We start from the raw sequence: 16,371 nt of genomic DNA, 5'->3' as shown, positions 1-16,371 counted from the left end.
ATAGTAAAATCAGGTGGCTTAGAGCCAACAATACCCAACTAGTAATGGAAAGAGGGAAAAGATTTATAGAGAGACAGACTCTGTCTGGATTTTGCTTTTAGGAGGCTCACACAGTGCAGTGGGAAGATCATGCTGTGGTTTCCAAGCGGACACATCTGTATCACACTGACTCACTTTGTCTTTCCCCCAGTATTGCCCCTCACTTACCCCAGATGATGCATCTTCTCTCCAAAAATCATCCTCTTGACTTTTCACTGGTTTTCTGTCTATCTGCTCCCCAGAACAAGATCTGCAAAGAGAAGAGATCAAGAGGAGATCAGACTACTGCCCCTGAAATATCACAAAAAACATCCCACGCTAGCTTTCAAACTTAAAGGAGAATACTTTAAAAGAGCCTCTTGAAACTGTTTTCTCGACCCTTAGAAAGCCATGCTACAAAGCATCATGTGTTTCCCTGCTTCAAAATCCAGTTTTACAAAAGGGAGAAAATGTAATTTGGTGTTTATGATGGAAAGATTTTTTTTTTTTTTTTTTTTGCTTTAAATATCAGGAGCAAAACTCTTTTCTATTCTCACTGGAGATAAGGATGTCAGAGAAAATCGCTACTGCACAGACCTAGGAACAAAAGTAACAATTGTAATGTTTTTTTTAAAGACCCTGGCAATCAGAGGCCCTTAACCAGACAGAAGTGTGAGAGCAACATTAAGATGCCACACCTCAAGCTTAAGCACGCTTTTAGCCTCATCAATGGATAGTGTGATGTTAATCACACGTGTGTAAAGACTAGCATGAGGCTATTTATTTCCTAAGTTAAGCACCACGTTCTGGAGCTACACTAAGGCTAATATCACTTAGTTGTTGCAGTTACCTTCATGGGCATCGTTCACTATGACTGTGGGGGGAATATTTCATTTGATCAACGATTGTGAAGTTGGTGTTTTGTTTTCTTTCTCATCCAAAACGATTATAGGATTAAAGTTTACTATTGTCATGGCTGACAATATGCTGGTTCGGGATTTGCCTTAGGAAGCATGCAGCAAAGTGTCTAAAACGAATTAAAAGCAAATCCCCACTTGCCTGCCTACAAAAGTAAATTAGGAAATGTGTCTATTTCAGGCAGGTTTTCCAAACCCCTTTATGTAGTGTAAAACACTCGAGCGTCGCACCGACACTACTCTACCAAAAGCTCTAGAAACCCGAAGCACCCTGCAGGACGCAAACCCAACGCGCTGGAAAACCAACACCCCGCTACCAAAAGGCAAACACAGCTAAGAGACCCTCGGGGCTCAAGCCCTCCGCACAGAGAGCGAGCCTCTACCGGCTACTTCCCAGCAGCTGCGGAACGGCAGAGCGCTCCGCGCCAAGCCAGCCCGAAGCAAGCCTTCGCCGTGACCGAGCGTCGCTGCTGCCGCACGGCTGACGCGGAGGACGAAACGCCAATTTCCCCTGTTGCAAATCCCTCCTAGGGGACGCTTCTGCGGGCGAGCAGCAGAGGGGCTCGGGCAACCACTACTCCCCCCGGTTAAGGGTCGCATGCGTGGGGGAAATGCACCTCGGCGCCCGCCAGAGCGCAGCTGCGCGCCCGCACTCTCCCCAGCGTCGCGCACCGGCAGCAAAGGCCGCACCGCTGCCCGACTGTCCCCGCCGGCTGCCAGCTCGGGCGGCGATTCCCGGCCGTGGGCCGGCGAGCGGGGACGCCCGCGGGGCGCAGCGCCGTCGGTGGCACTAGATGGCAGCACCCGCTCGCGGAACGCGGAGAAACGGCGCCCGCCGCGGCGGGGCAGGGCAGGGCAGGGCCGAGAGGAGCGACCGCGGCCGCTCGGGTCCCGCTCCTTGGGCTGCAGGAACCAGCTGTAAACTTCACCTCCAGCACGTAAAGCTCGGCTGGAAGGCGAGAGCCAGGCGAGGTGGTAATAACGCCCTCAAGTACACCTGGGGGGGTACACACAATATCTAGAAATAAACTCCCGCATAGGCGCACTCCAGCCCCCAAACACAGCGGGGCTCAGACTAGAAACTAAGTCACCACAGGAAATTGGACAGAAATAACGCGAAGCCTCCTGTTGCAGAAGCAGACGAAACTTTAAGTGATAGCCTACTGCCCGGGAAGAAGACGGGATTTTTTTTTCCCCTCACTGACCTGAGGAGCAGTAGGATTGGAGTTCAAAAGTGGTGGAGTAATACATTTTTTGGAGCGTTGCTTTTGTGCGTTTTTGGTTGATACAGAAGAGGCATCTTGTCTTGTTTTGGTTTTCCTTTGAAAGACAAATTCCTTCTTCACAATCGAGGGGCAGTGTTGAGTGGCAGCAGTGATAAATCCTGCTAAATAACAGCTTTTAGCCATCACTTTTAAATGTATCTAGTTTTTGTTTTGTTTTGTTTTGTTTTTTTAAGGAATGTTTTTGTTTTCCTCTGTAGAGGACAGAGAACATCATCTCAATGCTTGTCAATAGCTAAAGGGTGATGGTCAAGAGGATTGGACCAGACTCTTTTCAGTGCTAGGACATGGGGCAACAGACACAAACTAGAGCACAGGAGGTTACATTTAAACATAAGGAAAAACTGCAAGGTTGATGAAACACTGGACCACACTGCCCTGAGACATTGTGGAGACCTTCAAAACCCAGCTGGATATTGTGATCCTGCTCTGGCTGACCCTGCTTTAAGGAGGAGCATTGGATTGGATGATCTTTGGCGGTCCCTTTCAACTCCTAACATTCTATGATTCTGTGTTAAGTATAGGAAAATGAGAATCATAGAATCAACCAGGTTGGAAGAGACCTCCAAGATCATCCAGTCCAACCTAGCACCCAGCCCTGTCCACTCAACTAGACCATGGCACTAAGTGCCTCAGCCAGGCTTTGCTTCAACACCTCCAGGGACAGTGACTCCACCAACTCCCTGGGCAGCCCCTTCCAATGCCAATCACTCTCTCTGGCAACAACTTCCTCCTAACATCCAACCTATACTTCCCCTGGCACAACTTGAGACTGTGTCCCCTTGTTCTGTTGCTGGTTGCCTGGTAGAAGAGGCCATCCCCCACCTAGCTACAGTGTCCCTTCAGGTAGTTGTAGACAGCAATGAGGTCACCTCTGAGCCTTCTCCAGGCTAAACAATCCCAGCTCCTTCAGCCTCTCCTCATAGGGTCATTCAAGTTTGTTCACTTTTTGTTTGTAATTTGATTTAGTCCAATTACTGATGACTTGATAAGTTATCATCATGGGAAGCTTATATCGTGCAGCTCACAGGGGTGCTGTTTAGAGGCAAAGAGAAGTGAAGTGAACACCCAGAAAGCAACAGCATCCACACACTGCCACTGTTAGGAAAGCATTACTGGAAGGCTTTGACAAACTGGTAACAAGGATGTACAAGCAGAGGGCAGGCACAGCAACTTCTGACTGTCTTAGCAAAGGTTTGTCATGCACTGATAGAAGCAATGTATTATGGCTTTCTGGCAAGAAACGTAAACCTCCTAGCTCTGGTCCACACCACCTTTACACATAGCCAAGAAAGTGTTATTCCAGGATTCGTAGTTAGACTTGGTAATATTTTGCAAGAACAGTCTGCTGGCAGACTCTGAGGATGTACAGTCTGTTCAGTGTCTCAGTCTGTGGTTTGACTCTCTACCTCTTAGCCAGAATATTCCACTGTCAGTCAACTCTAAACAGAAAAAGATATTGCTCTAGCAGAACATATGTGAACTAAAAAGATCAGATGAAGTAGATAGCCAAAAGTATAAAACCCAGGTTAGTTAAGTTAAAAAAACCCAAAATGTTGGAGAAATATAAATAGTATTAAACAGTATACATCTAATAATCAATAAACTTATTGTCTCTCAACAAGATCTCCAAAACTAGAATAAAGCAAAAATCCTAAACCTCTTTTGATCAAAATTCCAGTGAAAAAAATTCTTTGGTGAGCAGGAAAGGTAAAAAAACCTCAAACACAATTACTGGGTAAAAACCTGGTTCTGACCTTTTTCCTCAGCAGCTTCTGCAAGAGTCTTATGAACTCCATGTTCAAGAAGAGTGCTGATGATACTACATGAGTGCAACCGTGTCTGAAATACCTTTAATTGCTATTTCATCCCCATCTATCGCTAATGGATGAGACTCAGAGGAAATGAGGCATCCTAAAACCTGTACTTGATAGGCCAGTGTAGAGTATCAAGCAGCTATGAAAGATGCAACTGGAAAACAGAACGTTAAGATTTTGTATCAGCTCCCATTTGGTAATGGTTTGTAGTGTGTGCACTTCGAAACACTGGAACAACGTCCACAAAAGATGATGTAACATTCAATAAAGAGGGTCAGAAGTTTGGGGAGAAGCAGTGAACAGTAGCAGAGGAGCACAGCTGCTGTTACACAGTGCACAGCAACATCACAGAATAGTTTATGACAGGAAGTGAAGAAAATTCCACAATCCACCTGAAGCTACAGGGGGAATTATGTAGGCAAAATACAGTTATTAAAACTGGCATCTAACCAAGACTTCAGGGGCTAATAACCTTTTTCTTGCAAGAGATAGCAAAAAAATCCCCAAGCATCTTCATTGACCACAAACTGAGACCACAGCTTTACATCTCAATTGAAAAACATGGTTTGTTCCATGATAAATTGTCACAAGAACGTGATCTTCCTGGGATGTGATTTCCTGGCCAACAGTTTCCATTTCCTTCCATAAACTGCAGAAAGAGTTAGCAATGTTGGATAAAAAAAATCTTTTTTATACATACACATATATATGTGTGTGTGTATAAAAGAATCCACTTTAAAGCTATTGCCAATGTTTAGGAAAAAAAAACCCACAGACCAATCCCAACGAACTGTAACTTGACAGTCACAATGTGACTATTTACTGTGTCCATTAAATTTCTTTGTATTAACATTTCATCGTTTCTGGCATAGAAAGGGACTTGTTTTACAGGCCAAGTGTTCACTTGAATGAGGAATTACAGCACTTGACAGAAAAATTAAACTACACAGAGTACGTAGGGCATTTTATGTCTACATCTATTGAACACATATATACACAGATATTGGGTAGGATGTGTAAGTGCACAGGTTCTGAAAGCCCATGGGCATTAGGACCATAAATACTCCTGGAAGGAGAACACATACATATATGCAGAGTATATTTGAATACACATATGACTGCAATACATAAATATGAGTATGCCATGTGCGTATTATACATTGGAAGTTCTTTAGTGTGCTATAAAAGATTATTTTGTGAAGCAATTTGCAGCGCACGCATTTCACAGAAATCTGCGTAGAAGGAAGTTATCCAACTCATCCAAGAATTGAGCAGATAATCATAGAATCACAGAATCAACCAGGTTGGAAGAGACCTCCAACATCATCCAGGCCAACCTAGCACCCAGCCCTGTCCAATCAACTAGACCATAGCACCAAGTGCCTCAGCCAGGCTTTGCTTGAACACCTCCAGGGATGGTGACTCCACCACCTCCCTGGGCAGCCCATTCCAATGCCAATCACTCTCTCTGACAACAACTTCCTCCTAACATCCAGCCTAGACATCCCCCGGCACAACTTGAGACTGTGTCCCCTTGTTCTCTTGCTGGTTGCCTGGGAGAAGAGACCAACCCCCACCTGGCTACAGCCTCCCTTTAGGTAGTTGTAGACAGTAATGAGGTCCCCCCTGAGCTTCCTCTTCTCCAGGCTGCACACCCCCAGCTCCCTCAGCCTCTCCTCATAGGGTTTGTGTTCCAGGCCCCTCACCAGCTTTGTCGCCCTTCTCTGGACACATTCCAGCACCTCAACATCTCTCTTGAATTGAGGGGCCCAGAACTGGACACAGCACTCAAGGTGTGGCCTCACCAGTGCTGAGTACAGGGGAAGAATAACCTCCCTCATCCTACTGGCCACACTGTTCCTGATGCAGGCCAGGATGCCATTGGCTCTCTTGGCCACCTGGGCACACTGCTGCCTCATCTTCAGCTACTATCTACCAGCACCCCCAGGTCCCTTTCTTCCTGGCTGCTCTCCAGCCACTCTGTCCCCAGCCTGTAGTGCTGCTTGGGATTGTTGTGGCCAAAGTGCAGAACTCTGCACTTGGCCTTGTTGAATCTCATCCCATTGGCAATGGTTGCTGTTCCAATTTATCAGACCCATTGCATGCAATCTATGTGCTAACGATTTTTTTTGGCAGATGTTTATTTAAAAGGAAACAAACTTCTTGTATTTTGCTTCATTGAAAGACACACAACATTGCAGAGACAAAGCAGCTGTAACCCAGTATTGATTGCTATTATGCCTTGCCACATAAAAAAGCAGCATACAAGAGGGGTGGTAGGAACATAGTTATCTTTAGAAATGGCAGCTCCTCTGGGTGCATGCAGGTAACAATCACAGGTAGCTTAGAAACTTCAAAGTGCAGCCATAGTTAGGCCTGCTAAAGCAGCAGATAGAGGTTATCTTTTCCTTTCTTTCAATGTAGCAGGAATACATTAGAAAATTACTTGGAATATAAAAAGTGAGTAGTCAAAGTACTACATTTAGAACTGCTAGTCCTACTTCTGATCCTTTATGTAAATACATATATTCTTCTGATACTTTATGTGTAAATCAACTAGGTAAAATATACTACTAGAGAAATATTTTATATATAAATACTACATAGTCTTTAATTACATAAAAACATTAATTTGCTTTGTCTTATTTAGTGCTTTGAGTGACATCACCTCCCAGTGCAATTGATGCTGGACAAATGAGGAGTAGGTGAGGGAGCTGAGGTTGTTACATCTGGAGAAGCAGAGGTTGAGAACCTTCTAGCTTTCCACAACTACCGGACAGGAGGTTGGAACTCGGTGGATTTTGGTCTCTACTCCCTAGTATCAAGTGATAGGATGAGACACAGGTTGCACCACAGCCTCAGGTTGCACCAAGGGAGATTTAAATTGGATATTAGAAGAAACTTCTTGACTGAAAGGGTCCTCAGAGCCTGGAATGGGCTTTCCAGGGAGGTGTTTAGAAAACACAGAGATGAGGGACATGGTAGAGTTAGATGGTTGGACTTGGTGATTTGAAAGGTCTTTTCCACCCAAAATGGCACTGTGATTAAATGAACACATGAAATGTTAAGGATGAAAGTTGAATGCTTTAAGAAGATCTTTTTTTCCAAGATATAAGTTGAGTACATTTATAAATATTGGAACTACTTCACTGCATCATCTACCCTCACCAATTTATTGCCTTGTTCTTTTGAAAATCACTTTAAGTCCACAGTCCAGAGTATAATTTTGAAATACACAATGGAGCTGCTTTGATTTGCATCAAGCTCCAGTATCCAATGCTTGTATGTATCAGATCCACCAGGTGTGTGGTGGTGCACTCGTGCTCTGCCCTCATGCTGCCAGCTGGCAGGCAGGGTATGAGCCAGATTCTGCCCTGGACTTACATGACCACATTAGCTTTTGCTGGCACCACCCTGGGGCTTTCTGGAGCTACCTGCTTCAAGCACAAGTTTATGTTAACTACAGGTTTGAGGCTGGAGGTGGTTTGTAGCTTAGCGCAGTGGCTGTGGGAGCTCACAGTTAACATTTTCCATGTTACTTGCCTCCAAAACTGCAGCCAGAAGATGCAATTACAGATTTGTTTACAAATACACAAGAGAGTGTTAGCCCAAAGGATTCTATGTGAGAATTTGCCCTCTAGGTATAATTACTGAATGTGCCCTCCAAACTGCAGTTATCAGGAGCCTGCTGGAAGTCTGAGCTTTCTGAGCTTCTTGCTCTCAGTTCTGAAAGTTTACCCACTATGCTAACTGCTTAGGGTAGCAATACTCACTACTCATGTCCAAACTTTGCTAATGTTGTTTTGTTGTTGTTGTTATAAATAAGATAATAATTCTTTAGATGCCTTGAAAAAAGCCATAAGTAACCAGACTTCAGCTTAATTACTCAAACAATTTGTAGTTAAAGTCAGTTGGAAATTTAGCAAGAATTGTTTGTGACTATGAATTGAGAACACAAACATTTATATGACCCCGGCATTCATACAACAATTAACTATACATTCTGACTCTGCTCATGATTATTTATGGTCTGTTGTGAAGTGTAAGCACATAGAGGCTTTCATAAAGCTAACCAGAAAACCATCCACAAGTTAAAATTGCCTTAAGCAACATTCACAATATAAAAGGTCTGATCCTCTGATCCTAAGGATAGCTATTCCCCAAATAATCTGATGGAAATACAAAGGAGAGTCGGCTAAGACAAAGATTATTCACACAAGGACACATTTTGAGATTGAGCCCTACTTTGTAATTTCTTACTTTGAATTGCAAAGCACGGAGCATTAGATTTCTTTGTTAGTACTGAGCTTCATAGCCTTTGTAAGCTTTAGTTCTTTGCCTTATTCTGGCTTTTAGTTTTAATTCTTTGCTGCTGCTGTTCCCCCCCCTCCTCATACCGGTCATTCCTGTTTTCTTTACCTTTATTTTTTCCACATACCTCAAGCAGTGCTGGGATGTTTATCGATGGCAAGTACGGGGATGAGAGAATGAGCCCACACAAGAAGCAGCTTGTTGCTTCAAACAGCAAGAAAGCAAACGGTTAGCAGATTTGGACTGCTCATCACAGAGCAGAAGCCTGGACAAGATGACAGCAACAGCCTGCTCGAAAGCAGGTTGGGACCATTACTGGTAATTATAGTTAATCAGCAACAATCGTCTCGACCAAGATACAGATCAACATTGAGCACTATCCTAACAGGACCTAATGAGTGTAATGGAGGATGAAGAAAGCCTGATTAAACCTGCAAGGCACTGAATGACCCGAGCAGATGAGGCATTGTAATTCCCTGCCCCTCTCTCTCCCCTTCTACCTCCAGTCCCCAGTGCCAACGGCAACGAGTCTCGCATCTATGTGGCAGCAGCCACTGCGTTGCGATATGCTCTCAGTAGTGATTAAGGGGTCAGAAACGGGAGAAATTGAGTTCAGCCTTGCACTCAGATGTGAATAGATTTAGTGGAGTTTGGTTTTGGGGTTTAATTTATTTAAAACCACCAACCAACCAACTGCTGACTGGTTTTATGCTGTAACAATTGTACTTAAACCTAATCAATAGTGTTGTTAGCAGTCTAGGGCTATTCCAACAGCCAGAGCATTTTTTTCCCCCAAGCATTTTGCAGAGGTAATGAATATCTAAGCATGTAAACATAATTGGAAAAGGGTACATGCTCTTCTGTATCCTAATTGGTATCGCTCTTTTCATTAGAGTCTAAATTGCTCAGAAGGGTTCCCCCCCCTCCCCCTTCATGAAACTTGTGCAAGAACAATTTGAACCCTGAAGATCCTTGTTAAAAGCATAATGGTCTTGCAAAACACAGGCTGCAAGATGGGTTGGTTTTGCAGGTAAATAATTCTACATATATTTTTATCTGAAAAAAAACTTTGATTCAAAATAAACAGCTGAGAAAAAATGACCATAAAAATATTTTTGCTTTTATAGATTAAAACTATTGATACAGTAACTGCAAAACTTGCAAGTTTTTAGTTTACAGAAGGTACAGCTTTCTCAAACCATGCTGTACAAGCAGTATCTTCACAGAGGGAAAAAATTATATAAAATAATTTTGTCTTTTAATTTTTCAAGGTTAAAGAAAGTGAAGGGTGAAAAAAAGAATTTTACAACTTCTCCAGACTTTCCAAGAGTGTCAGTACAGGTGTGCAGACTGACTGCTGACACGCAGCCCTGACAAGATCCCTGGTACGTGTAAAGAAAAGTAATTTGGCCAAAAGAAAACCTGCTGTGCTAGTCTGAAGCAGGCTGGAATGTTTTGGTGAGAAGAACTAGATTACAGGCTGTGAAAGGGAAACAAGGGTGATGTCTACTTCACTCACAGGCTTCCTGAGATGTATAAAACCAAGAAATAAAAACATAATCACTCTCACTTGGGCTGCTGGCTGAGCTGCATCTCTAACCTTACTCTCCATTTTGGACTAATCCACTTTGCTTCCTACCCCCCTGGCTGAACCTCCATTCTTCCTTGGGACTGGGGTAAGGTTGAGAGGGGTAGGGGGAAGGTGGAAGGGGCAGTTGGGAGCCCATCCTGGGGACTCAGGTTTCTGGGAGGGCTGTTGTGTTTCTGTATTACCTTTTACCTTGTCTATTTCTGTGTGTAACTGTATATACTGTATCTGCTTGGATATAGAGCTAAGCTGTAAATATAAGCTTCATTCAATTTCCAGAGCTGGCTGAGTCTAGTCTGGGTGATTTCCAAAGTGTGTGTGGGGTGGGGAACACCCAAACCATCAGACCTGGGCTTCTGGTGTGACACAAGCCATCCAAACATTTCCAAGCCTGTTTTCTCAGGCCGTAATGACTCATGTCACTTGTTTCTCAGTATAACCTTATTGTCATATGTACATCACACCACTACATTCCTCACAGGAATTCTCTAGCCAGGTTCAGCAAGATTGGATAAAACCATAAAATTCCTTTGATTGAAAAAGACCTTTAAAATCTCTGACTTCAACCATTCTCTAACTCTACCAAGACTGGTGCTAAGCCATGTCTTTCAACATCAGATCTCTGCCTCTTGGAAACACCTCCAGGGATGGGGATTCAGCTACCTCTCTGCAGTTCCCATCAGGAACTGTGCCTGTGTCCCCAGTCACTCACACCTTGTATTAACCACAGAATTATTTGAATTGGCAAAGACTTTTAATCTGACTGAGTCCAATGAGTATCTAATTCTAATGAGTCTGGTGCTAAACCGTGTCCCTCAGCATCACATCTCTTGGATGGGGATTCAACCACCTCCCTGGGGAGCTTGTTCCAGTCTTTGAGAGCCCTTTCAGTCAAGAAGTTTCTTCTTATATCCAACCCAAACCTCCCCTGGGGGAACTTCAGGATGTTTCCTTTCCTCCTACCACTTTCCACTTGTGCAGCGAGCCCAACACCCAGCTGGGCCCAGCCTCCTTTCAGAGAGTTGTAGAGAGTGAGGTGCTCTCCTTTAAGCCTCTTTCTGCAGAGTGAACAACCCCAGCTCCCTCAGCCTTTCCTCACTAGACCTGTTTTTCAGATGCTACACTAGCTGCATTACTCTTCTCTGGACCTGCTCCAGCACCTCGATGTCTTTCATGTAGTGAGGAAAGCAGGTCCTTATATAGCACAGCAACTTTGCTGAATCCCAGTTTGTTGGCTGCTTTGCATTTTAGCTGATATTATTATTACTGAGTTTCTAAGCACACACAAACCAAAAGGGACAGGATTACTACTGACTGGTTCTGGAGTAAATGTACAGCGCCTGGCACAGCTAAGCCTTTCCCTGCTACACCTTTTCCTCAGTCAATAACCTCCCATTTTCCTGTCTAAACCCTGCCTGGTTGCCTGGTCTCAGAATCAGCTCTTTAGCTGTGCTTGGCCATTTGCTCTAGTAAGGCAGGTGAGAAAGTTATGGAATCAGAACACACAACTTCTCTCCCACCCTCTACTCCAGAACATCATCAAAGGAACATATTCACCTTGATCATCTTGATCAAGGTGGAGATTGTACTGTGGTAGCATGTCAAGTAGCTGGAGGAAAAAGGAGAAGAAGGGGGGGGAAAGGAGGGAGAACCCCCTTTTTAACCCCAGAGCTTATCCTACAATCGTGTTATTGGTCCTGTTGAATAAACTGTAGTCCCCACAAAACCAGAAAGTAGTGCTGTGTTTTATCTTCTGATTAAAACAAGCCAGGTTATTCCTCCCAGCATCACACTGTGCTGGAACAAGCACAGAATGAGTCTGCCAGATATATTCTTCCCACCACAGGGACAGGAGTGATTATGGAGAGACATGTGCAAGCCTATGACCACTCTCCTCTGCATCGTACACAGCTTCAGCTCACCTTTTATCCAAACAGTTCAGTAGGATCAGAACACAATTTTGGTGCAATATCCTGGCTCATGTACTGTAAGAATAGGCCATATCACAGCTCCAATTCACATGAGCCAGTGTGCTTGCTATAGGCCCCCTCTCTGCACAGATCCACTCTGGTTTTGCTGGTGATAGACCATGCTGAAATCAGTGAAGGCTAAGCAAAAGCAGCTCCAAGGAGGAAAGAATTTTGCCAGGAGGCAGCCAAAAAGCTCAATTTCAGCACTAGTTCTGGTTAGCTATGCACCTAATCTACGCTAGCCTTTTGGGCAGACTGGAAGAACAGTTCTAGAGACTGGGCAATCTTTAGTTTCAGGGGAAAAAAAGAAGGCGACTGTTATTTTAAGACTTGGGGTGAAAGAGGGGTGGTTTGTTTTTTTTTAAACCTGAACATCTCTTTCTGCATGAAATATGGACTAGAAAAAGCTGGCATCAGCTATACTGTAATTTAAAAACCCTTCAAAAAAACCTATAGGCAACATCAAGAGGTGATAAAAATTACTTGAACAGCTTGGAGAAGCTCTGAAACTACTCAACAGAATTATAAGATGGTCCAACAAACAAACAAAAAAAAAAAAAAACCACGAACCCAGTGTATTGGAGATAGCCTGAAACTCATTATGCAGCTAAGACATCCTCTGATTGTTAGCTTTATTTCATGAACTAATACCTAAAACAAGCAAAAAGCAAACAACAAAACATTTATGGCCTAGGGAACGCAGACTCATAGAATCAACCAGGTTGGAAGACACCTCCAAGATCATCCAGGCCAACCTAGCACCCAGCCCAATCCACTCAACTTGACCATGGCACTAAGTGCCTCAGCCAGGCTTTGCTTCAACACCTCCAGGGGTGGCAACTCCACCACCTCCCTGGGCAGCCCATTCCAATGCCAATCACTCTCTCTGCCAACAGCTTCCTCCTAACATCCAGCCTAGACCTCCCCTGGCACAACTTGAGACTGTGTCCCCTTGTTCTGTTGCTGGTTGCCTGGCAGAAGAGACCAACCCCCACTAGGCTACAACCTCCCTTCAGGTAGTTGTAGACAGCAATGAGGCCCCCCTTGAGCCTCCTCTTCTCCAGGCTGCACAACCCCAGCTCCCTAACCCTCTCCTCAGAGGGTTTGTCTTCCAGGCCTCTCACCAGCTTCGACACCCTTCTCTGGGCATGTTCCACATATTTTCACACACACAAACTTTCTGCAAAACCCAGACCTTTTGTCCAAAGGTCATATTTAAATATAAGATTGCTTTTTAAAAGCTATTTCCCTCCTGAATATGAAGCAAGCAAAAGAACATTGACTTTTTTGTTACTGATGAGTGTTTTTTTGACTCCAGGAAGTCATTCTCAAACCTTTGCAGTTCATTTTTATCTAGAGCATATATTTCATTCTCTCCTCGTTGTTATTCATTTTTGTGTCCTCTCTGCGCTTTCCAATTTTTCATTTCAGGTGTCCCAACACCAGAAGTGACTCAACTCCATCAGTGTCACTTTAGCATCTAGAGACTGCCAAATTCTTATCCAAAAAGAGAAATGTCCTGGGCTTTATTAAATATAGAATTTAAACATTGTAAGAGCGTGATTTAGAGGCATGAAGCTTCACTCAAAACAATTTTTAATGAAGAGACAATCCACTGCCAACTCACTTCAGTTGCTTGTGAACGGGGCTAACATGTGACATTAGTCACATTTCAGTAAGAAAAAGAACATGTAAGATATAAGAGAATTTACCCAAAAGACAGACCATAAGTCAAACAAACCTCTAATGATTTAGAGAGTCCAGTTTACTATTGGCAACATGTTACTGCCAAATATTGCACATGACCAAGGTTTCTTTCTCTGGGCTGAATGCACTTCACTCCCCAGGGTCCAAAGGAGGGAAGAATTCTCCCTGATCTTGTGGGTTTTGTGCATCTGATACCTGCAGCCATCATTCTTTTGTGTGCTTAAATTAAAGGTGGCTCTGAATGGAGTGCCAATGTTTTGGATACCATCTAAGCAAACCTGAGGAAAACCTATGCTCTTACAAGGGTTACTACAAGGCCTTATTTCCAGACATGGACAGGCTAGGAGCAGTAGCAGTCACGTTTTCTATTAAATGTTCCAACAACTTCCACATCTTTTTCATCCTGGAATTAATTATTCTCAATGCCACCTTGATTGAAATTGTACCAGCACAAGATTATTTCAGTACAATTCCTCCTGACTTGCATCACGTAAGAGAATGTCAATGTTCGCAGACTGAATTAGTTTACCTACACTGGTTTAGCATGACACACAAATGCTTGTGGGGATTGCTTCTAATAGCAGAGTTCCTCCCCAGCACATAGCACATTGATGGCATTGGAGGGGCATTATTGCAACTTTCACTTCCAAAGCATTTAGTGTATGCTGAAGTGAAAGCAGGACAAAACTAGTACATCTTACTAGTTTGGTTTTTGCTGAGATGCACTTTATTCCCAGGCTATGCTTTCAGTCTATCATTAAGTTTTAAGTTTGTTTACAAAAGAAACTAAAAGGGACAGTCTCTCTTTACTGTTTTTCAAGTATGCCTGTCTTGAACTTTAGTGCCTCTTTTTATCAAACTCCTACTTCGAATTATACGTTCTCTGAATAACCAAAAGTTTCTCACTTATACTTAAAGGAATTTCAAAGAAGATGAGGGGACTAGAACATCTCTCCTGTGAGAAAAGACTGAGAAAATTGTGTCTTTTCAGTCTGGAAAAGAGAAGACTGAGGAGAGGGAATCTTATAAATGAATCATAGAATCAACCAGGTTGGAAGAGACCTCCAAGATCATCCAGTCCAACCTAGCACCCAGCCCTAGCCAGTCATCTGGACCATGGCACTAAATGCCTCATCCAGGCTTTGCTTGAACACCTCCAGGGACAGTGACTCCACCACCTCCCTGGAATCAGTTGGCTTTAGCCTTGATAGCAAAGCCTTACAATGATGTATTTGTTGGAACATATTCAAACTTCCTTTGTGATGTTGTCCTTCCACAATGAATGTTTCACTGCACAGAACAAATAACTGAGGCACTGCATATTTAGCATAGCCAAGATGCTCAAAGATGGTTACAATCAGGGTTGCTATAGGGGAGTGGACAGGATAGGCTGACAGTAATTTTGGCTATAGGTGAACCTCAAGGATGAATTCCAAAAGGTGGGATTATTCAGATTGGATAAATCTCCAAGTCTTGGTCAAATGTCTTCTATCCTGAAGACTTATGTAGAAGTCTTTCTTTAGATGGCATCCTGTAGGATCTCAACTTAAGCCTCTCAGGGAAGGAGCAGAACCACCATTTAAACTGACGTTTTTCCCAGGAATGTCTAAGAGAAGTCAGAAATTGAGATCATAATTTTCCATGCTTTGAGAGATCAGAATGACAGAACCACTGAGTTTTTTTCCAAACCTGAACTATATTTTGAGTTCAATCCTAAACTTATCTCTGCCAAGTCCACAGCTGAAATACGTTCCCAAGCACCACACCTATGTGTGTTTTAAATGCCTACAGGAATGGTCACTGCACCACTTCTCTGGGCAGCCTGTTCCAATGCTTGACAACTCTTTTGGTGAAGACATTTTTCTTTATGTCCAACCTAAACCTTTCCACCCTCATCATGTGAAATTTCTTCCTTCTATCTAATCTAAATCCGCCCTTTTCCAGTTTGAAACCACTAACCTCATCCTGTGGCTACAGATCCTACTAAAAAGTCTGTCTTCACCTGTCTTATAAGCTTCCTTTAAGCATTGAAAGCCTTGAAAAGATCTTCCTAGAGACTTCTCATCTCCTCATCTCTCAGCCTATCCCTCTGATGATTTGTGTGGCCTCATCAGGATCCACTCCAACTTCTCCATGTCTTTACTGTGCTGAGGATTTCAGGGCTGAACACAGTACTCCAGGTAGGATTCTACCAGCACAGAACAGTGGTGCAGAGTACCCTTCTCTCGACTCGCTGGTCATGCTGCTTTGGATGCAGCCCAGGGTGTGGCATTACACTACCACATTAGGACAGCCAAATTTTCCTCTCTGGGAAGAAAAATGCTGCTATATTTATGTGAGCTTTCTAAGTTTAGTCCCCAAGAACATAATACAAACTGATCAAACCAAGAGGAAAAGGATTTCTTTCAATTCCCCTCCCCTAGACAGCTGCAACCTAAATGTTTGTTGATAAAGCATAACATTTCAAGTCATTCACCTCCTGCCACATCTCTGATTTGAAAGTAACCAATTCTGAATGTGCCCCAAAAGCACCTCCTCATTTCAAGCTTCCTATTGCCACAAGACAGGCTTACATAGAAAGACTGAACTGGTTTTGCTTGACAGTGGAGTGCTTCTCTGTCCTGCTTTGAAGTTAAAATACTAGGTCTTCATCTTTACAGCCTTTCAGAGCCTCAATGTAGTTGCTGCTACTAAGTCCCATAACCTTCTCAGGATCATTTCAAATCAGTACTGGGACACATGCAAATACTAGGTGGAGTA

General features: G+C 43.5%; 1 long non-coding RNA gene across 4 annotated transcripts in view; it reads right to left on the bottom strand.

The window, feature by feature from the left end:
- The window catches only part of LOC135178421 (uncharacterized), a 191,680-nt gene that overhangs the window by 138,357 nt on the left and 36,952 nt on the right, over positions 1-16,371 (bottom strand). For all 4 annotated transcript variants that reach the window (XR_010303519.1, XR_010303518.1, XR_010303516.1 and 1 more), the window contains exon 2: positions 208-289. This is a non-coding gene — a long non-coding RNA (uncharacterized LOC135178421). The remainder of the gene's footprint in view (positions 1-207; positions 290-16,371) is intronic.

Source organism: Pogoniulus pusillus, chromosome 9 (assembly GCF_015220805.1).
Source record: "Pogoniulus pusillus isolate bPogPus1 chromosome 9, bPogPus1.pri, whole genome shotgun sequence".
NCBI lineage: Eukaryota > Metazoa > Chordata > Aves > Piciformes > Lybiidae > Pogoniulus > Pogoniulus pusillus.
The sequence above is the reverse complement of the archived record's forward strand: the minus strand, read 5'-3'. Positions and strand labels throughout refer to the sequence as shown.